The 24,115-nt window shown below is 36.2% G+C and overlaps 1 protein-coding gene, 1 long non-coding RNA gene and 1 pseudogene across 31 annotated transcripts in view; 2 read left to right on the forward strand and 1 right to left on the reverse strand.

The window, feature by feature from the left end:
- Window positions 1–24,115, reverse strand: part of PDE4D (phosphodiesterase 4D) — a 1,448,272-nt gene that overhangs the window by 943,791 nt on the left and 480,366 nt on the right. The gene's annotated exons all lie outside the window — the stretch shown is intronic.
- LOC140633667 (uncharacterized) overlaps window positions 1–24,115 on the forward strand; it is a 120,027-nt gene that overhangs the window by 11,422 nt on the left and 84,490 nt on the right. The gene's annotated exons all lie outside the window — the stretch shown is intronic.
- Window positions 1,316–19,896, forward strand: LOC140633659 (short coiled-coil protein pseudogene; annotated as a pseudogene).

Genomic DNA, 24,115 nt, shown 5'->3' on the forward strand with positions numbered 1-24,115 from the left:
GAATTAAACAATAATTCCAGACTTGAAGAATATAGTAACTGGATTGAAAAATCACTAGAGGAAATCAACAGCAGACTTAAGCAGAAGAAAGAATCAGTGGACCTAAAGACAGGTCATTTGAAATTATGAAGTCAGAAGAAAAAAAAGAAAAATGAATTTTAAAAGTGAGAAAATCCTAAGGGACTTATATATGCATTATGAGAGTCTCAGAATGAAAAGAAAGAGAGAAAGGGGTGGAGAGCTTAACTGAAGAAATAATGTCTGAAAACTGCCCAATTCCAAGGAAGGAAACAAACATCCAAATTCAAGAACAAAAAGAACTTTGAAATAAACTTAAAGAAGCCTCCACTGAGACACATTAAATAAATAATCAAAAGTCAAAAGCAAAGAGAAAATCTAGGAAGCAGCAAGGGAAAAGTGACTTATCACATAAAAAGAGCCTGGATAAGATTGTCAGTGAATTTCGCAGCAGAAACATTACAGGCCAGAAGAGAGTAGGATGATATATTCAAAGTGCTGAAAGAAAAACACTACCAACCAAGAATATCATAGCCAGCAAAATTGTCTTTTGAAATGAAGATCTATAAAGAATTTCCCAGATGAACAAAAGTGGGCAGAATTCATCATCACAAGGTCTGCCTTATGAGAATTGCTAGAGGGAGTCCTTGAAGTTGAAACAAAAGGACACCAGCAGAAACACAAAGTCATATGAAGATATAATGCTCTCTGGTGAAATATGAAGGTAAATATTTAGATAAATACAGAATTCTGTGGTACATAAATCATTTTAAATTATAGTGCAGCATTTAAAATATAAGAACATTGAAAACTCTAAAGGTATGTTAATGGATACACAGTATAAAAATATATAATCTGTAAAATTGGTAATGTTAAGTGAAGGGGATGAAAGGAGTAGCATTTTTGTATATGATGGAAATTATCAGTTTAAAATAGATTGCTCTAACTATAAAATGTATTAAATAATCCTTATGGCAACCATAAAGAAAATACCTATGGAAGATGCATAATGAAAATATTTGTAAATAATGTATCTAATGAGAGGTTAATATCCAAATTATATAAACACCTAAAACTCAACGACAAAAGTCAACTCACATAAAAATGAACAAAGAACTTGAATAAACATTTCTCCAAAAATGATGTACAAATGAATACTAAACATATGAAATGATGCTCAACATCACTAATTTTTGAAAAAATGCAAACCAAAGCAACAATGGTATATCTACATGCATTAGGTTGGCTATCAGCAAAAAAAAAAAAAAAAAAAAAAAAACAAAAAACAGGTTTGGGCAAAATGCATAAAAAACCCTTCTGTACTGTTGGTCCTCTTGCTTTCAAAAATAATATAGGACTTCCACAAAACATTTATAAAAGAACTGTCAATTCAACCTCTGGGTATGTAACTGAAAGAACTGAAAACAAGATCTCAAGAAGGTATGTATATACTGATATTCTCAGCAGCCCTATTCACAGAAGCCAAGAGGTGTACACAATTCAAATGCCCATCAACAGATGAATGTATAAATAAAATGTGATCTGTGTGTGTGTGGATAGATAGATAGATAGATAGATAGATAGATAGATAGATATGTGTGTGATTAAGACTTAGAAAGAAAATCCTATCACATGAACACAGATGAACCTTGAGGACTTAAACTAAGGGAAATAAGTTAGTCATAAAATTTCTAATACTGAATGATTCCACTTATATGATGTATCTTCCATAGTCAGATTCTTAGAGAGTAAAATGCTGGCTGCAGGGGCTTGGAGGAAAAGGGAAGAGGATTTGCTGCTCAATGGGTACAGTTTCAGTTTGCAAGATAAAAATGTTCTAGAAAGCTCTTGCACAATAATTTGCAGGTAGTTAACACTAATATACTAAATACTTATAGTATATAAAAAGTAAGCCATGAAAATAAAAATACACATTTAATTCATCTTTGGATGAGAAAGTGTTTATAAACACAACAGTGGAAAAAAATGACAAATTTTTAAATATTAGAAACTGTTTATAAAAATATACAAAAATTCAGATAAATGACAAACAAAATACTAGCAACAGGTATGCCAAATGGTTAATATCCTTAATATGTAAAATCTTTTACAAATTAGTAAAGAAAACACTTCTTTCAATGGAAAAATTAACTCTGAACATTAACAACAATTCACAGAAAAAAACTGAGTCATCTTTCTAATAATAATTAATTCCCCATGAAATCATTAATATATTCCTATTTTTGACCCGTTATGTTAGACAACTTTTTAAATGATAATAAAACTATGATCATCAAGAGCTTACATGTATAATTAGAGGGAAAAATATGATACAAACTTTCTGAAAAGTCAGTTTGAAGTGTGCATTAAGAGCATTAAAAATTATTCATGTCCTTTAACCTAGTTATACCACTTCTCTGGAAATTAACTTAAGAAGGTTGTTAGCGGGATCCCTGGGTGGCTCAGCAGTTTCACACCTGCCTTTGGCCCAGGGCATGATCATGGATTCCTGGGATCAAGTCCCACATCAAGCTCCCTGCAGGGAGCCTGCTTCTCCCTCTGCCTGTGTCTCTGCCTCTCTCTCTGTCTCTCATGAATAAATAAATAAAATCTTAAAAAAAAAAAAAAAGAAGGTTGTTAGCAATGCAACTCCAAGGTTTGAATAAGGATGTTATTTGTGACATGATTAAGTGTAAATACTTTGATACAACACCAAATTATCCAACTATAAGGAAATAACCTTAAAAATACATCTATATAAAACTAAATAGCTACTAAAAATAATTTATTGAAGAAATTTAGATAGCATTCTGTCAAATGAAAAAAGTAGGAGCCACAGGATATATATGCATGTTCTCAAATTTGGTGTCTCTCTTTCTCTCACAATAACAGACTAGAAGGAAACACATCATAATGATTATCTTAGGTTGTTTTCTTAGGGTTATCTAAATCACCCATATTCAAAACCAGTTCCACATAAGAGAATTTTTAAAACCAAATAGCCAACTAGTGAACATTACTGCATTCTGAGACAAAAGATGTGATGGTCTCCCTGACTTAACATCTCCACACAACCTTTTGTCTCCTGTCATTGTCACTCTACGCCTCTTCTCCCTCCACCTGCAATACTGGCAAGAAATATGGAGGCAAATAAGAAGGAAAAGTTTCAAAGAGACAAGGAAGTAGGAAAAAAAGGCATAAGAAAGGATAGGAATTTAAGAAATGAGGTGGGGAGGGTGAGTTATGAAAAAAAAAAAAAAAAAAGAATTAGATGTGATAAAACAACAACCAAAGCAGTGAAAATAGTTATGGTTAGTATCTCATGTCTTTAATAAATGAAAATTTGAGAGAAAAGGTATATTTCAAAATGCATTTACACCCCTCTCAATAATGAAATGTAAGTCGTTTATAAAGCCTTTATATCTAACTACTAATTATAGAAGATTCAAGAGAGAGATTTATATGTTGAACAACACCATAGGGATATAATCAACAAAATCCAATCTGTGAGAAACTCTATAAGATATATGACCCAGTTTTTTTCAACAGAGAATTACAGAGATAGAAAAAAAAAGGAAAAGGAGAAATTTATAGTCCAAAAGAAAATTAAGATATATTAATTTTGATCTGTTAACTTTGTTTAGAACTCATTTCAAACAAACCAAAAATTATTTTAAAATAAATTTGACATTAAGAAATGATTATGAAAATCTAAAGGTGTTTTCATGTTATTGATATAATTTTTTAAAGTCTTATTTTAGATACATACCAAAATATTTTCAGATGAAGTAATATTAATGTTGGATTTGCTTCAAAATCCTAGCAGTGGGTAGGGATATAGATGAAACCAAGGTAGGCTATGTAATTAGATTCCTGAAGCTGAGTGATGAGCATTTAGGGTGTATTAAACTGTTCTTCCTACCTTTGCCCATATTTGAAATTTTCCATTATATATTTTCTAAAATAAAAAAAAAACTCATAAGGATTTTTGCCTTTAAATCAAGGAAGGAGAACTATGATGCTATGCAAAGAAGAGGGGGTCCCCACAAGCAGAAGAGTCACTGAAATAAAATAGTGCCTACATCACCATTTTACCTAAGGCTGGCTCTGACATTGGTTAAAGCTACATGTTCACCATGCCCTGTAAGGAAAGCTATGAAAAGTAATTAAAACAAATCATAAACTGCTCGGTATTTCTCAGAGATAGTAGCTGTGTATATTCAACACATGATGATGATAATATAATGATGAGGATTATGATGATTGGGATGATGATCAACAGACAATAACATAGGAGTCTAAGGTTATGGGGGTACCACTCTGTGATAGGAATTTCTCTATTTTTCCTTATCCACTATAAAAACAATGACCATAGATCTAATCTCACCACCAAGTATCCATTAGCTTGACACAATTAGGTGCTGCTTTTCTTTCTTTGTCCTAAAGCCAAATACTCAGAGGATACTACTATCCCTTATAAGTAGCATTTGGCAAAAATCAATTACCATATTCCCTTCAAATAAACTGAAAGTTTACCAGAATTTAATAAGCTATTGCTTTTCAGAGTTAGCACACACCCCCTCAAAACTGCATTCTAAATACATTCATCCCCAGCACTCAAAATCAGGGCTTTAAACTTTTCTGTCCTTCAAGGTTTATAAAGTAACTTCTCCTTTTTCTTGATTTTGAGAATAGTAAAATTGCTAGAGCCTCATAATAAAAGGTGCATAGAATGTTCACAACAAAGCATTTAAAAACTAGATACTTAATTTTGTTCCTCTGGCACATTTTGGCCTCGAAATATTATTTTCTAGGTTAGTTATAAGATGATTTTTCAGAACATTGCCTTCAGTAACTACCCTGAACAATGAAAATTGAAATCAGTTCCCAATGGTTTGATTTATTATCATGGTTTCCTTGAAGGAGAGAATAACAAATCACTCCAAACCTCAAGACAACATGGATTTTGTGAGTTAGATTATAAATATGAAGGGATAAAAATGCATTTTCATCACATGGGAATGATTAACAGCTGAAAAGCAGAATAAACACAGACATCAATTTGGATATGAAATATAGTCAAATATCAGAAGAATCTTAAACAACTGATTATTGCAATTAAAAAAATCCAGCAAATCATTTTTCTTGTCTATACCATAAATAAATAATTGGCTAACTGCTTTGCCTCTCAGGTTCTACAAGTACACGTTCTACTTTACTGTTACTATGTTTAATGATTGATGTAAAATACCTAATCTCATTCTATGTCACTTGCTTGATAGATTGTCAGTGATGGAAGTGATTTTAAATGCCATCTATTTTAATATTCCCCTTATTCCATGACCCCCTCCATGTATAGCTAATTGATTTTTCCTACAGTATAGCAAGTATACTATGAGTCCTCCTTGAATACTCCATTCATGGAATGTAGAAATTTTAATGAGAACCTACTATGTGATCATACTAATTTATATAGCTATAAACCAAATGGACAAAGATGTCTGCTCTCAAAGAGCTTACATACTAAGAGTTCCTGGAATGGGATTCACCACCCCCAACATGTTTGTGTCAGAAACTCTTCTCAATACTGATAAGAAGAATAAAATGCAGCAAGTCTCAGGTCATTGTGAGATAGTTACTGTATATATTGGATAGAAATGTTCTTCTCTATAATTACCACCAGTGCTCAACTCTCTGGGGTCACAGAGATTAAGTATAATTGCTCTGCACGGTAAAAGCTCTTTAGATATATTTGTATCATCCCCACCTCCAACCATTTTTTACAGGTTACGCATTCCCTGGGCCTTTTCTTTCAGGTGCCAAGCACTTAGATTAATGTACGGACCAGGAATTTAAAGCAGATGAGCGAAGTGGGAGGAGAGGAGTATAAAGATAGGATCACACACTTTTGCAGTTTGGTTTCCATAAAAAAATGTAACAGCAAACTCAGAAACCTATATTTAATGAAATATCTACTCATTTTGAGGCATCTGGTACTAATTCAAATTTCTAAAAAAAACTCCATGTGGGCCTATAAAACACATCTAAAGGCCACAAGTTTGAGACCCAGCTTCAGATTCAATACACATATAATTTTGGCTTTTCTTTCCATAATGATGGCAAGTTTTTAATATACTCTGGCTTTTCTGTGTTCTCCTTAAAGTGCATTGCCCAGAACTGGCATCACAGGTCTGCTCTGGGAAAACCAACACAAAGAGATAAATAATTACCTTTCCTGTTTTAGATCTAGTTCTATTCATAAAACCCAAGGATGAATAAATATTTGGGGAGATAGGGGACTTCTATCATATGACTGATTCATACTTAATCTCTTGGTGCTATTAAACTAGTTCTCACCTCTGTCTTTATTTCTTCTCAAACAACATTAATTAGTTACTTCTCTCCTTGGTGTTTTAGAGTTTTATATTTTCATTGTTTAATTTTTTTTTATTATATTTACTTTCCCTCTCCAGTCTATAAAATATTTTTTGTATGCTGATTTTGTAAATGACCCTTATTAGCTATTCCTTCTAGTTTTGCCTCATCTGTGGATTAGCTCTTTTTTGCGATTAATGCCACTACTGAAATTAATGATAAAAATGGTGAACAGGAGAGAAGCACCTGACTGGCTCAGTCAGTGAAGCATGTTTCTCCTAATCTCAGGGTTATGAGTTCAAGCCCAAATTGGGCCCACGTGTAGACTACTTTAAAAATAAAATAAAATAAAATAAAAATAAAGTAAAATAAAATAATTTTTTAAATGAGAGCAGGACAGACCTAAAGACCAAATCCTCCACTCAATTACCAGAGACCTCTTTGTAAACAGACACTGATTTATGAATACAGCCACTCAGTTATGACTTTGTGCATTGGTACCATCAACTGCCTTGTCCATCTTAATCCCAAACTTGTAGGGAAGATTTTATCAAGTGCTTGCTGAAATCCAAGTAGACAGTAGATATAACACTCCTCTGATATATTGGTCTTTCAGGAAAAGGAAATTAAGTTTAATCTGACATACTCTACTATTAGTGACCTAACACAAATTCCAGAGGATCACCACTTTTATGACTCACAAAAAGTTTTTTTCAAGGTCCATTTTATAATTGTATCTAGATTAATCAACTGATTCATTAATTCATTAATTCATTATTTATTCATTATTTAGTGCCTATCTTAGGCACTAGAAATACAGTACTGACAGAAAAAAATTCCTGTTTAGAACTTCACTAATGTGGGAGGAATAAAAATAAATATAAATAAGTGAAATATAGAGAATGTTGGATAGGGTCAGGTGTTCAAGAAAAAAATAAAAGATGGAAGGGAGATAGAAAGTCTGAACTATGAGATTTGGGGTAATTTTACTTTATTTTATTTATTTTTTGTATATTTTTTATTGGAGTTCGATTTGGCATCATATAGTATAACACCCAGTGCTCATCCTGTCAAGTGCCCTCCTTAGTGCCCGTCACCCAGTCACCCCGTCCCCCCACCCACCTCCCCTTCCACTACCCCTTGTTCATTCCCCACTCATTTTCTCTCCTTTCTCTTTTATTCCCTTTCACTATTTTTTATATTCCCCAAGTGAATGAGACCGTATGATTGTCCTTCTCTGATTGACATACTTCACTCAGCATAGTACCCTCCAGTTCCATCCACATCAAAGCAAATGGTGGGTATTCGTCATTTCTAATGGCTGAGTAATATTCCAGTGTATATATAGACCACAGCTTCTTTATCCATTCATCTTTCGATGGACACCGAGGCTCCTTCCACAGTTTGGCTATTGTGGACATTGCTGCTATGAACAGTGGGGTGCAGGTGTCTCAGTCTTTCCCTGCATCTGTATCTTTGGGGTAAATCTTCAGTAGTGCAATTGCTGGGTTGTAGGGCAGCTCTATTTTTAACTCTTTGAGGAATCTCCACACCGTTTTCCAGAGTGGCTGCACCAGTTCACATTCCCACCAACAGTGCAAGAGGGTTCTCCTTTCTCCACATCCTCTCCAACATTTGTTATTTCATGTCTTGTTAATTTTTACTATTCTCACTGGTGTGAGGTGGCATCTCATTGTGGTTTTGATTTGTATTTCCCTGATGGCCAGTGATGCAGAACATTTTCTCATGTGCTTGTTGGCCACGTGTATGTCTTCTTTGGTGAAATTTCTGTTCATGTCTTTTGCCCATTTCATGATTGGATTGTTTCTTTGCTGTTGAGTTTAATAAGTTCTTTATAGATCTTGGATACTAGCCCTTTATCTGATAGGTCATTTGCAAATATCTTCTCCTATATTACAGGATGTCTTTTAGTTTTGTTGACTGTTTTTTGCTGTGCAGAGGCTTTTTATCTTGATTAAGTCCCAGTAGTTCATTTTTGCTTTTGTTTCCCTTGCCTTCATAGATGTATCTTGCAAGAAGTTGCTGTGGCCAAGTTCAGAAAGGGTGTTGTCTGTGTTCTTCTCCAGGATTTTGATGGATTGTTGTCTCACGTTTAGATCTTTCATCCATTTTGAGTTTATCTTAGTGTATGGTGTAAGAGAATGGTCCAGTTTCATTCTTCTGCATGTGGCTGTCCAATTTTCCCAGCACCATTTATTGAAGAGACTGTCCTTTTTCCAGTGGATAGTCTTTCCTGCTTTGTTGAATATTAGTTGACCATAGAGTTGAGGGCCCATTTCTGGGTTCTCTGTTCCATTGATCTATGTGTCTGTTTTTGTGCCAGTACCACACTGTCTTGATAATCACAGCTTTGTAGTACAACCTGAAATCTGGCATTTTGATGCCCCCGGTTCTGGTTTTCTTTTTCAATATTCCCCTGGCTATTCGGGGTCTTTTCTATTTCCACACAAATCTTAAGATTATTTGTTCCAACTCTCTGAAGAAAGTCCATGGTATTTTGATAGGGATTGCATTGAAGGTGTAAATTGCCCTGGCTAGCATAGACATTTTCCAGTATTAATTCCTCCAATCCATAAGCAAGGAATATTTTTCCATCTCTTTGTGTCTTCCTCAGCTTCTTTCAGAAATGTTCTGTAGTTTTTGGGGTATAGATCCTTTACCTCTTTGGTTAGGCTTATTCCTAGGTATCTTATGCCCAGAAATCAGTGGCATTTCTATACACTAACAATGAGACTGAAGAAAGAGAAATTAAGGAGTCAGTCCCATTTACAATTACACCCAAGATTTTTAGTTCTAAGTTATTTTTACTTTCTGTAAATTCAAGATAGTATGATTTCCCAAATCTTCATAGCAAACACTCATAAAACATCAATCCAGTTACTGATCTTATCTAATATAAATTCAAATTAGGGATCCCTGGGTGGCGCAGCGGTTTAGCGCCTGCCTTTGGCCCAGGGCGTGATCCTGGAGACCCAGGATCAAATCCCACGTCGGGCTCCCGGTGCATGGAGCCTGCTTCTCCCTCTGCCTATGTCTCTGCCTCTCTCCCTCTCTCTCTCTCTGTGTGTGACTATCATAAATAAATAAAAATTAAAAAAATTCAAATTAAAACTTAATACCATCTCTTTTATATTAACAACAACACAAAGTATGATGCTCTATGACATGAAGCTAAACATTAAAAAGGCAGATGCTTCCAGCTGAATTGTATCATTTCATAGGAGAAATTTATCTCAACCTGCACTGAGTTTCAAGCATGTACTGATGCAAGCACAGTGATAATGAGGACAAGATTATAATTCTGATTTCTGTCCACCCATCTTAGCTTCACTGGGAGCAACAGGTCTGCAAGCACAAAAGTTCCAGCAATCATTTCACAAAAAAGTGCCATTTTTAGAGAATGCCAAACCAAAGAAAGCGGAAGTTCCTCCAATTTACCAGTCCTATTGGAGGTGAGACTCCAGACAGCATATGGTCTACTGACCTGTGGGTCAATGACCTACACATAGACTCCTCGTTTCAGTACCGATATGCCATAAGAGGAAAGGACAAGGCATGAGATTTGGCTGCTGGGCTGTAGCTTGCTGATACTTATCCTAGACTGTTTCTGTATATGAACAAATCATGCTGGAAGCAAAGAGAGAGCCCTGTTTACAAATAGAGTGTCATTCATCAAGACCAGGAAAAGGGACCTAACTTTCCAAAAGCTTTCACAATAATATTTCCTTTATACATTTTAAAAATTTTATGCCACAGTCCAAAAAAGAAAATGAATATTAGAAAATGAATGCTTTACTAGACATTAAAAAATTCAACCTGTATATTTAAATGCTATAGATCTGGAGCCTACTGATGGTTCTTATAGCCACTAATGAAGTCACCACTGTGACAATGGTATATAAAGGTAGGACTAACACATATTTGACTATGGGATAGATATACTGTGTGCTCATTCACTGCTAAGAATTCTCAGAAAAACTATAAAAATAGATATTATATAAAATAAATAATGTTTTAAAATAGTGTCTATCAAATGCCTAAGATGCATTCATGATCAAAATCTTTAAAGGAAGCTGACTGAATTTTTGTGACAGATCTAATAGGAAGAAACTATTTTTCTTATGACTTGAACTTCATGAATGTATGTTGCTATCTTAAAAAAAGTATTTCTTTAAAATGCCACTCTAAGTTTTTCCTTTTTAATCAAGAAACTGCACTTTGCCTAAACATGATTTTAAATTATTCTATTTCATTCTATTCAGAATATTTCAATGAAAAATGAAAGTACAAAATGACTTTATAAGATACATGAGCTTTCAGACTGAAATAATAATCAGCATGAGGAAAGATAGGATATTCACAATGAATCAGAAAAATCTTGACTTCTGCAACTAAACCTCAGACAGTAGCATTGGTAATTCCAATCTCCCTCTGGGTGAGACATGTTCAAGGAACAAGATTGCTATAACCAAAGAATGGACTATTCTGCAGTTGGAACAAAAAATGGTAGAGACATTGTCATTTTTTTGAGACATATGGGTACTACAAATGCCATAGACAGCTTTACAGTCTGATAGTGTCTGCGTGGGAGGCTTCTCCTTAGAAAACATCATCTTCCCAAGCAGATAAACACTAGATCATTGAAATAATTGAAGGAATTAGAATCTCATGAAAATTTAAAAGAATTCCAATGTCAGGAGTTACCTAACCCTGCCCTATCCCCGATTTCTTTTTGCACATGTGAGTCTGCCCACACACTGAGACCAATTTCTGCTTTTGGTTGCAATAATGTTTGGAGTCTTTGACCTCAAGAAATTTGCAAACTGCCAAATTTCTCTCTTGCCTCTCTGACCCATACCTATGTGTCTAAAAATATTGTCCATATTCTGAGTCTCAATTTCCTTGATTCCTAGCCTATGTTCCCAGTTTCTACCCAACTCTCTAAGCTTCTATATATATTTTGATTTGTAAGAATTTCCTGACCCTGCCTTTTTGCACATTGAACCCTGCTTATCATTGCCTCCAATCTTCATTTTCACTGTACATTCCCATGCCACTTTGATCCTTGGTCTCAAACTCCCATTTCAACCAAGGTCAACAGTCTTTGGCCAAAAACTTATCTTCTCTTAGGTCCACCTGTCATTCCTAAAATGTAGTAACAATTTATTGAGTACGGCTGTGTATACTGTGTTTATTCCTGTCTATGACTATGCACAAGTCTCACAAAAGTCTAGTCATGACTATATTATGTTTTTCATTTTATAAGCAGCACATGAGAAGCCCAAACATACAGCAATTTGCTCTAAGTTACACCACTAAAAAAACATAGAAGGAGGTGACAGATCTATTTGTCTGGCAAGAAAATCATTCTTTGTGAGAGACTGTTACATGGGTGCCCCTCAATACATATTACCACCTATCATACCTGTCCTTATGTCGTCTTTCCCGTGCTGATTCTTACTTAGCTATATAAGTTGCTTTAGCTAAAAAGACATTGGCAAACATGATACAAGCAAAGGCTTGATAAGCTCCCGGACACTGGTCAGACCTTGTTCATTAAAACACCTGCTCTTGAAGCCAAGTACATACAAAAACCCTGACCAGTTTGAGTCTGTCATGTGGCAAGGAAGCCCAAGCCCATAACATGTAGAAGCCATGGACATGAGTTTAGAGGTGCCAGGTATGTGAGTGAAGCTCTCTTGGACCTTCCAGCCCAGACCAGCTGTGGATGAAAGGCAGCCAAATAGTGATTTAACACTACATTGACAGAAGACTTTCTCAGGCAAGTCCTACCCATGAGAAATAATAAGTTGTTTTAAGTCACAAAATCCAAACCAGATACTGTTGGGTTAGAAAATAAAATTATTACTCATTTTCAGCCCTTCAGATGGCAAAAGGTTCTCAGAATATGAAATAGTCTCTGATCAAATCCAGAGAGCTGCTCTTAAAATGTGACCTCAGGATAATTATCAAATCAAGGATATGGCAGAAAGATATACCTTAATCTAAATTCTAAAATTTAGAATTTCTAAATTCCTTAAGGATGTTGCTCCCTAGCCTCTCAGCTCTCAGCCTGAAGCAGAAAATTATATTAAAGATATTTGTGCAAGTATCTTTTACTTAATGGACTGGAATATAATTGACTACATGGGAAAACCACAAAGTTTTTAAAGGAAATGTACCATCTTGGACTAAAAGGGAGAGAGGCTGAACAAAATTAAAAGAGGCCTCTAAACTTTTACTGGTATAAAAAAGCCTGAGAAAGCTTCTTAGCTGCAAATGTGGATCATTTCTTGTGAAAAAAGAAAGATAACTTAGAGGATAGAGCCAAGATCCACCGAGAGCAATGAACTAGAAAAACCACATACAAAGAACTGGATCTTATGCAAGAAACATTTCTTGTCCTTAGATTCAAGGGAATTGGTAACACATTTATAGTTGGATTTCAGAATTGCTTTGAAACAATGAGTGCTATTTGCTCCCCATTTTCCCTTCTTTTCAGTGTCCACATCTATGGTCAGAGAAACATAATACCTGTCTGTCTCATCATTGTGTGTTGCAAGGGGAGAGGAATACAGAGATTATTATATTAATCTCTTGATAGATCAAGTCTCTGGATCAAGAGAAGCTATATCTGAAGAGCCTCATATATAGGTTCAGATATCTGATTTACATTATTTACTTCAGACATATCTGATTTATGTGATATGATCCTGGATCTACAATCTGAGAACTAAAGCTCTAATGCAATGAAACTTTCAGTGAAGGACATGAATTGCTTAGCTGAAGGGACACTGTGATGCTAGCAGACAAACATTCCTCTCCCCCCTGGGCACATATGCTGCTCCTCACACCATAAAATATCCTATTTTTCTTCCGCTGGACTATGAGCTAGATTTGTGACTTGCTTTGACCAAAAGAATGCAGCACAATGATGCCTTGAGACTTCCTGTCTCTGGGAAGCCAGTTGGCATGGTACAAAGAAGCTTGGGCTACACTACTGAATGATGAGAAACTACATTGAAAGTTGGATGGTGAAATTTATGTGGTACATTTACTAGGTCTCAGTACCTAGATATTTGGTCAAACACATCTAGATATTGCTTTGGAGGTATTTTTCAGATGAAACTAATATTTCCTCAGTAGATCTTAAGTAAGGCTGATTACTAATCCTCCATAACTGGATAAGACTCATCCAGTCTGCTGAAGGCCTTAAAAAAAAAAAAAAAAAAAAAAGATTGAGGTCTCTGAAGGAGGAAAGAATTCTTACAGCAGTCTACTTTCAGACTTGAGAGGCAATACCAAGTCCTCCCTGGGGTTCCAGACTGCAAGCCTACTCTACAGGTTTTAGACTTGCCATCCTCTATAATCATTTGAGCCAGTTCCTTAGAATCAATCTGTGTGTTGTATATGTGTGGAGTGTATGTATGTATATGTACACATCCTGTTAATTCTGTATCTCTGGAGAACACTATTATGTAGAGAGAAAGAGAGACCATACAGAGAAGCCATGAAGCAGCATGCATGTGGGTGAAGGCTACTTGGACTTTCTAGCTCAGCCCAGCCACACACTGGATATAATATGATGTTGATACCACATGAAGTAGAAGAATCACCCAACCAATCCCTGCCCAAATTTCTGACCTAACAAATTGTGGGGAGAAAAATAAATTATTGTTTTAAGTCACTAGGTTTGGGGTTCATCACATAACATTAGGCAAATAAAACACCTCCTCTTTTTCCAGCCACTCACTCTTCTATCCTGGGCATGAACTTAGTCTTTCTCAGAGTTTCAGCTCTGAGGGCAGTCCAAGGGTAACTTGTAACTTGTTATCTGCCATCCTCCAACAGTGAAGCCACAATTTTATTCAGACCAATTATTTGGGATGATGTTTCATTCTATATCATGATCCTTGGGGTGTTGTTTAATAGGTAGACCAGCTACTTGGTGATCTTATAGTGTCGCCCTTCATTTAAAGTCCTATTTTAAAAAATAGTAGAGAGGGCTAAACCCAGACAAAGATACTCTAAGGGGAAAAAGAATCTCATTCCTCTTCTATAATAACCCATTGGCCCCTAGAGTCTCTGAATCACTATGAATTCAGAAATGGATTCATTGGAATGCAAGAAGGGCTGCCACAGGTGTCACCAAGTCACTCAATGACATGCAGCAAGAATAATTGGACACAGCTTTGTAGCCCAAGAGAACAGTATTAGTGAATGGGCACAGCCACAAAAACCTTTGAGAATCTAAGAATAATGAGGATAATTAAATCCTGCCTATCTCTGAGAAAATGTCATGCTGTAGCTACCTTGAGACCCAGGCTCGGGGCACAAGCAGGGCCGTAACATGTGGCAAACAACAAGAGTGGATGCAGGGTGCTGTGCAAAACTGCTCAGAATAAAAATTCATTGTAATTTTGAGCATGTGATCCATCTGTCAATGCAGAAAAATAACACATTTGATAGTATGTTTATTTCTGTGAAGAGTACAAGTTTTATACTCTCATTAGCACACCAAATGAAAGGCTCAAGTCACATTCCAAGTCAGTTTTTTGGAGCTCTGTGATAGATACAAGAGTACTAAATAAAAAAAAAAAAAAAATGAGTACTAAATACACCAGGCATACTTGTTATTAACAATTCTGTAAGTCTAGACAGTCCTTCCACCGCCAACACTCTCACATCCCCCACCCCAAAAAGTAGCTGATTCTTGTCTTTAATGTATTCTGGTGGTGGACCATTTCAAGTTCATCATTGAGAAGCACATACTAATGGTGAATATTGAATACTTTTGTGTAATTAATAGGACCAAACATCTCTCCCCCTTTATCTCTGGAGCTGTATTAATGGCTGCTATCTTCCAGCTGTGGTTTTGTCAAAGATTCCAGTTTAGATATCTAAAGCCTGGATACAATAGCTTGAAAAAGTCATTATAGGACTGGTTTTGGCAGTTTCATTTTCCTTAAAAAGAGCTCCTTTTCCAAGACCAACTTAACTTAGAAGATGGAGTAAAACATTTCTTCAGACAGACACTTCTGCTATCTCCACTCCCCCTAGGTTCCCTCTAATCCTCTAAAAAACAATAAAGTCACCAGGTTTATTGAATTCCTATAACATGAAAAATATTGCAGTAGGAAAAATGGGAAATTAATTGAAGATATGGAGAGTGCCTAGACTCAAGAATTTTACAATCTTTTAGATAGGTCTTCAAAGTTCTTCTTTTAATGGTAATCTACTAAAAAAGTGTGCCAATCCACTATAGCTAGAACTTTCTGCCATATTTACTTATGGATTCTCTTCTGTTAAAGCAGAGATGCTCCTGAGAGCATTCCAGCTCTCTCAGAAGTCATCATGCCTTGTGATACCACAGCACCACATATGGCTGCAAAGATAACAGCATCCACCACCAGTGTGTTCCTTTGCCTGTGCTGGCCCCCCATTGCTATTTGGTAATTACTGATCTCCTCAAGTGACTCTATCATATGCCACATAGTGATTATTCCAATTTGTTCCATTTTCCTTAGGCTCTTTTGTTTCCCTGGTCCTCTAGCTAGTAAGGTATTTCTTTCTGTCCCAAGTGGAAACCACTAACAACATATCCTCCCTTTTTCTCTTTCAAAAAAAAGTAATTCCTCATGTATCTTCAGCTCATTCCCTTTCCTCTGATGCTGATTTCTCCGTGCACCTGACCTGTGACCAGCTCAGAGACATTTACACTTCATTGAATGTCCCTTTCTCTCTAGCACAGAGAGGCTGCATAGTGGAGTGGTTAAGAGCAAGTCCCTGGAGCTAAACCTGTTTTTTTTTTTTTTTTTTTAATCTTGACACCATTGCCTATTTGTATGACCTTGGGCAAGTTATGTAACTTCCAGTGCCTTAGTCTCCTCACTCCAAATATAAATAATAATAGAAGTACTTCTCCCACAGGTGTGTTATGAAGATTAAAGTAGTTAAAGCATTTAGCACACTGTCTGATACATAATAAGTATTCAAATATCATTAGCCATTACTTCCTTCAACTTTCCTTAAATTTTTTCTCTACCTCAGCCATTTTCTTAATTCTTACATGTCTGTAAGCAACTGTGCTTTTTGTCTTCATTACTTCAATGCCAATCTTCTTTTGAAAGAGTGGTTAATACAGCGAAACTTACTTCCTCACGCATTAACTCCTGGTAAATTCAGCTGCAGGCCCCACACCAATAATACCTTAGAATTTGTTCAAAAAAAAAAAAAAAAAGGATTTGAGTTCCAGAGGCCTCTATTTGTTCTTATTTTTTTTCTTTTCTCCACTGACCACTGCTCTTATTTTAAACATTTTTTCCTACTTCACCTGCATTACTCTAGATGCTCCTGATTTTCCTCTTACTTTCTAGACATTTTTTCTCGGGTTCTCTGGGCCTTTCCATCCTTCCACTCATAATTCAAGGTATTCTCTGAGATTTGGCTCTATTTTTCCTACATCTATGTTTCTCACACTGGGATGCACTGTAAGGCTGCTCAGTGACCAAAAGCATATCTACAGCCTCAGGAAGAACAAGGTATGTTTGACCATCTTGGGCCATCATTGTGTTAGTACACTTGGCTAAAGCGCCCTTAGACATAAGAAAAATCCTACTATTCCAGGTCAGAAAATTTTTTTAACCTGCCAAACAAAACAAAACAAAACAAAACAAAACAAAACAAAAAAACAGGGCACCCCGGGTGGTTCAGTGGTTTAGCGCCACCTTCAGCCCAGGCCCTGATCCTGGAGACCAGGGATCCAGTCCCACGTCGGGCTCCCTGCATGGAGCCTGCTTTTCTCTCTGCCTCTCTCTCTTTCCCATGAATAAATAGAATCTTTAAAAAAAATTAAAAAAAACAAAAACCATGCACTGAATGATTGGAAAGTGTGGTACCTTACAGTTGTTGCAGAACCAAGTGTCACTATCACTACAACCAAATCAAGGTGAATGTATGTACTGCCATGATCACAGATGACATAAATAACTCCTGACCCTAGGACTAATGCTTCTCTAAAAAGGTAGGTCATTTTTTGGAAAAAAAAAATTATTGTCTTTTTTAAACAAACTAGTGTGTTTGCTTAATATCATTTTAGATTAAGCACACACAAACACACACGCCACCATTGGCTCCCATAAACTGATTAAACTTCCTACAACAAGTGTATTTGGACAAAGGTTCTATTTACAAATTTGAAACTATGTTTAGTTAAATATTCCCTTGAAGTTAGTCTGAAAACAGGAACAAGTCTAAGATTCTGACTTTAGAGAACTAAGTGCCACTCTCTATTTGTTTAAAATATATATTTATTTTAAATGATAATTTCAGTTGGAAATGCTGAGAAATGGTCCCAAACAGTAATGTTTGGAGCAAACGATTATAAGTGATACAAATGCAAAAGATAACAAGGGAAATGCAGAATAATCTTGAAGCAGAGGGTATATCACAGGGAATTTGATAGCTCAAAACAACACAGCAATAGTCCCCACAACAAGGGAACTCAAAGGGAGCACTGCAGCTGGTCACAAATTTGTAAGGTGTATTTTGATACTCATGTAAAATATAAGTTTTTAATCACCGTGGAGATGCAAATGAGCCTGACCTGATAGGCACTGAATGGAAAAATCCTGAGAAATAGCTCCATGAAAATATCTCATTGCATATATAATGTTTAAGACAATTTTGGAAACAGTTTGAAAGTTAAAAAGCAAGAGAGAAATCCTGGCTTTGAGGAATGCTTAAAAAACAAACAAACAGAGAAAAAAAATTACTTGAAGTATCATCAAAGCTAGCTTCAGAATCACTGTGGGAGGCATAGCTCCTGAGATGAGGGCCATTTGAGGGAGCATGGCAGGGTGGGGCGGGTTGAATCTGTTTTAACTCAAAAAGAGGCAATCAAGATGACAAAGTGTATTTTTACAAGGAAAGGCATTATTGAATAATCAAGAATCTGAAAATAAATTGGATTTTTACCTAATATCCTATAGGGTGAAAACACAGAAATGAAAGATAGCATCACTTTATTAGTCATCTACACTGATAATGTAGTCTGTCAAAGCCTGTGACTTGCCAGGGTACTTGAAGGTAAAACTGGTGATAAAATTTTCAACAAGATATAAGGATCTTAGTTAGCATGGTATTAAGTAGGAAAAAATGTTGGACTCAAATCTCTTAGGCAAACCTTTGAATCACTAGTATGCATCAAACACATGATGGCCCTGACTGCTTCAGCAACCAGTGATTTTATTCACTCAACAAAAAATAGAGGTGGGGATCCCTGGGTGGCTCAGCGGTTTAGCGCCTGCCTTTGGCCCAGGGCGCTATCCCAGAGTCCCGGGATCGAGTCCCACGTCAGGCTCCCTGCATGGAGCCTGCTTCTCTCTCTTCCTGTGTCTCTGCCTCTCTCTCTCTCTCTATGTCTATCATAAATCAATCAATCAATCAATCAATCAATCAATCTTTAAAAAAATATAGGGGCTCCTGGGTGGCTCATTTGGTTAAGTGCCTTCTGCTGGTCATGGTCTCAGGGTCCTGGGATCAAGCCCCACGTCGGGTTCCCTGCTCAGCACAGAGTCTGCTTCTTGCTTCTCTCTCTCCCTCTGGTGCTCCACCTACTTGTGCATGCTTTCTTTCTCTTTACTCCAAATAAATAAATAAAAATCTTAAAAAAGTATTTTTGAGGCCAGTCAGGTGTTGCGGCCTGAGGTGTCCTCCCAACCCCTCCCACTCAGCTCCTCCAAAAGCAGACAATTCATCAAGGATTTTATATCCAAGACCCAAAAGTTTGTTAACCAAGATGATGAATGCCAACATGGATGCAGTTGATGCTAAAAATCAAGTGGAACTGGAGGAAAAGGATGACTTATTAATCAAGTGTTGAAACTTCAATGTACTTGAAGATCTCTCTGCAAAAGTAGATGCAGTTAAGGAAGAAAATCAGAAGTTAAAATCAGAAAACCAAGTTCTTGGACAATATGTAGAAAAACCTCATGTCAGCTTCTAATGTTTTACAAACTACGAACACAAAAAGCAAAAGAAAGTAAGGGATTGATACCCCTTCTGTTTTATGGAATTGCTGGTGATCTATCTTTCTTTAAAAGCTGGATAGAGGGCAGCCTGGGTGGCTCAGCAGTTTTGTGCGGCCTTCAGCCCAGAGTGTGATCCTGGAGTCCCAGGATCGAGTCCCACGTCGGGCTCCCTGCATGGAGTCTGCTTCTCCCTCTGCCTGTGTCTTTACCTCTCTCTCTGTCTGTCATGAATAAATAAAATCTTAAAAAATAGAGAAATAAAAGTTGGATAGATTCAAAAGTTATACTGCTTTTGTTTATGGTTTAATTGAATATTTATGAAGATAACGTCAGATCTAGGAAAAATTAAGAGCATAATAGAAGATTTACATGAGTTTGTGTATTATATGTTAGTCTAGGACAACATGCAAATATATCATAGAAACTTTATAATTAGAAATGCATTTATATATGAAACCTGAAAATGAATGTTTAAAAAAAATTTTTTAAATAAAAAAAAGAAAATGAATGTTTTATCAAATTTGCTTTGATTTATAGGGTTAGCACTGTCTTTATTCATTTATATATTTTTTAGCACTGCCTTTTGTTATAGGCATAGTAAGAGATACAAGAAAATATCCACTGCATTGTGAAAAATGACCAAAATCATATACTGAACACACAGCTTTCTATACTCTGTGCACCATTTTGCATTTTCTTCATTCACTTTTACCTTTCCATTTCCCTTCCCCTAAGGAAAAATTTGGCTTCACATTTGTACAAGTAATTTTAATAGTTAATCATCTGTGAAAGTAACCTGAGCTTGAATTGTTTAAAGTTAACCAAAGTAAGACACTTTCTCAGTTAGGGCTTGTCATAGTAATGAGATAGGATTGTTGGTTTCTCTTTAATCAATTGAAAACAGAGGCTATAAATATGAAGATTTTTCTTTGCAACTAAATTGTCAGATTGGGAAGGTTTGTTGTCAAAAACTTCCTTTTGCATAAAATAACCCACTTGGTGTCTGAAAAAAATGAGCTCTAGTTATATGTTTGAAATAGAAAATTTTGAGAAAAATAGAAATAAGATGGGGAAAGTACTTGGCATACAGTAGTAAGCAACTCCAAATGTTTTTACTCCAGATTTATGTGATCCCTGGCACAGACTAGATCTTTTGGGGATATATATGTGAAAGTAGATTAAATATGACTAAGCCTATGTCAACCACATCTAGAAGAGAACAGTTACAAAGAGTTTCGTCTCAAGGTTTATTTGTATTACCCAGCAAATCAACTTCTGGAAAACTGCTTTAGAGTGCACTATCAGAATCATGAATAAAATGGGCAAGCTTTACATGCATATTAACTGATATTCTCAGTATTTTCTCTCACTGCTCCTCCCAGAATTTTCTGTAAACCTAATTATTTGGTTTGCAGGGTATTAGTCACTGTTGTGCAGTTTCTAAAAATTTGGTTTGTTGATTCCATTTGGTAAGAAAATTGGTATCAGAAGAATGTTAAAATGTTAAATAGGAAAGGAGATTCACTAATATAGTTTGGTTATTAAATTTGGGCTACTTTTAATCATGCCATATTGTGTAAGATTGGATGAATGACTTGAGCTGGATGAATATAATAGTAATACAATTTTTTTTCAGAAAAAAAATATATACATATTTGAGCTCTCTTTGCACCTAATGCTATCCTAGATCCTGGGAATTTCACCCTGGATAAAGTAGACATAGTTTTATCCTTAGAATATTTACATTTGCCAAGAAACTGCTTCAAAAATTTTTGTTTGTTTTATTTTCCTTGATTTTTCTCAGGGCATCCAACAACTTAGTAAAACTAGATAATTTTGCAAAATGCAGCATTTTTAATGTTCATTATTTTAGATAAAATTGTAATAAAATAAGAGAATAAGAAAGCTTATACTACCACTAGATGCATTCTTGCTCAAGCAAACAAAAAACAGTATTCCTAGAGTTTTCTAATTCAACCACAAATTATTTCCTTGGGAATAAAAAAGCCATCATAATTTTTTAAAAAATCCTAAGTATTATTAGTTCATTTATTTTTCCTACTTCTAACAAATTGGGTCACATGGGATTATGTATTGATCCAATTTCCCCCCAAGGTCTGAACACCCTCATTCAACCATTTTTAGGTAAAATTGCGGTGATGGTTTTCACAGAGTGTGACAAATTATAACATAGTATAGAAGTTTGGCTAGTTGAATGGAGATGTCATAATGTGAATAATTTGAGACTCCCCTTATTTACATGTGACAAAAATGACAGCATCAGTCTCAAAAAAGATCATTATTTGTATTTCTTAATTGAAAATGCCCTTTTTTACTATTTCCATGGGAGTATAAAAAATAAAAAAAAAAAAACCTAGCCAGTGGATCAGAAACTCTTTTTATCCCTTACTAGGCAAGTAGACAAGTGAGCCAACAACTCAGCAAGTAGATGAAGTCATTGAAATTTTTGGCAAGAATGGCCTGACAACATGGCATTATGTTTCCATTTGTGATTCTGGCTTGTTTCTCCTATGGGATTCCCTATATACAGCTCATTAGTGCCTTTAAAAATTATTTGAGTGCCCACATGTATTTGTGAATTTGCTTCCAAAGAATAAGGCAACACCAAGAAGAAAAAGTACAGATAAGCTAAACTCAGTGGATGTGATTTGCTGTCTTTAATTCACTCCAATTCATATGTGAAAGTGATAAATTCAATGGATAAAATTTCAGGCCTTATCTTTTGGTTATCACTTTCCCTCAACGTCTACATGAATTCATGACTGATGAGTCATTCTCTTCAGCTGTTTTCCCAGTTTTTATTTCTGGCCCCTATACAACCCATTTTCCACACAGCAGGCAAAGAAATCATTTAAAAATCTCCATCAGATCATTAATCACCTTGTTTAAAGTCCTTGATATTTTGCTGGGGCATTTAAAACAAAATCTACTTTGTGGCACAGTCTGCCAGGCCTCTGCTCATTCTTTCAATTCATTTTGTACCATAATTCCCTAGACCTCTTTTTCTTCTCTGTAGTAGCTTCCTTATATCCAAAGGTCTTTACACGTGCAGTATTTTTCTCAGGTCACTTCTCCCCCAAGTGACCACCCCCGCCCAAGCCTTAACTCAGCTGTATCCTCCTAGTTATTCAAAAGCTACTTTAACCATATCATCTCACCCCCCACCACTCTAAACTTCATGTTTTACTTCCATCATAGTACTTATTTTCTGAACTATCCTATTTTTTTTAATTACTTGCCTGTAATCTGTTTCCCTCTCACTATACTGTAAGCTCCAAGACAGGCTTTATTTCTTTAAATTTTTTTTTTTAATTTTTTATTTATTTATGATAGGCACACAGTGAGAGAGAGAGAGGCAGAGACACAGGCAGAGGGAGAAGCAGGCTCCATGCACCGGGAGCCTGACGTGGGATTCGATCCCGGGTCTCCAGGATCGCGCCCTGGGCCAAAGGCAGGCGCCAAACCGCTGCGCCACCCAGGGATCCCGCAGGCTTTATTTCAATCATAGGCATATCGCTAGTGTCTGAAATGGTGTCTAGTATAGACTGGGTACTCAGCAAAGAATTGTTGATTAAGTAGATGAATATAGCAGAATCTTGCCCATTAATGAATGAATCAGGAAGAAATTTAAGCATGATTAGATAACAGAGTAGAATACAGAATCTACACATTTAAAAAATAAAACACACGATTACTAAGGAAATGTTGCACTTTGTTTTTTTTTGTTTTGTTTTTTTAAGATTTTATTTATTTATTCATAGAGAAACACACAGAATGAGAGAGAGAGGCAGAGACACAAGCAGAGGGAGAAGCAGGCTCCATGCAGAGAGCCTGACGTGGGACTCAATCCAGGGTCTCCAGGATCACGCCCCGGGCTGCAGGCGGCGCTAAACCGCTGCGCCGCCAGGGCTGCCCAGAAATGTTGCACTTTGAACTATGCCTCCAAATAATCTGGATTAAAAATTTAGTCTTCTCTGTTATTCTGGATATGTGAATATGTTGGAAAATTCTGATAATCTGTGCTCTGTATTCTATCCCTGATAATATCATGTCCTCAACGGTTATTAACTTCTAAGCGGAGAATCCTTAAATATTCCTCTCGGTGTTCATGCTCTGTCTGCCCAAACACATCATCGTTCCTCAGAGACAGATCCTCTTTCTCTGTTCCTTATTTTAGTCAGGCTGGTACCATCCCAGGAATTCTCTTTGTCTCTTTCCTCTATCTTCTGTATTTCTTCCTTTCCTCTCAACACGCACATTGGCATATACTTCAAATCTGACCCTTTGTTTCTATATCCACTACCAATGTCCCTCATTGCTTGCTAAATTATTGTTAAATGTTTCTAAATGGTCTTCATTGGTATAATTGTTTCCTCCCTTCAATCCATCTGTCCCTAAATCATAGCTTTGTTCATTTCACTCAACTCAAAACTTTCCATGGTTGCCAATGACTGCAGAAAGTAATCCCAATCTCCGAGCATAAAAATGAGCACCCTCATCCCTGGGTGGCGCAGTGATTTGGCGCCTGCCTTTGGCCCAGGGCGCGATCCTGGAGACCCGGAATCGAATCCCATGTCAGGCTCCCGGTGCATGGAGCCTGCTTCTCCCTCTGCCTATGTCTCTGCCTCTCTCTCTCTCTGTGACTATCA

The sequence above is a fragment of the Canis lupus genome, chromosome 5 (assembly GCF_048164855.1).
Source record: "Canis lupus baileyi chromosome 5, mCanLup2.hap1, whole genome shotgun sequence".
Taxonomy (NCBI): Eukaryota; Metazoa; Chordata; class Mammalia; order Carnivora; family Canidae; genus Canis; species Canis lupus.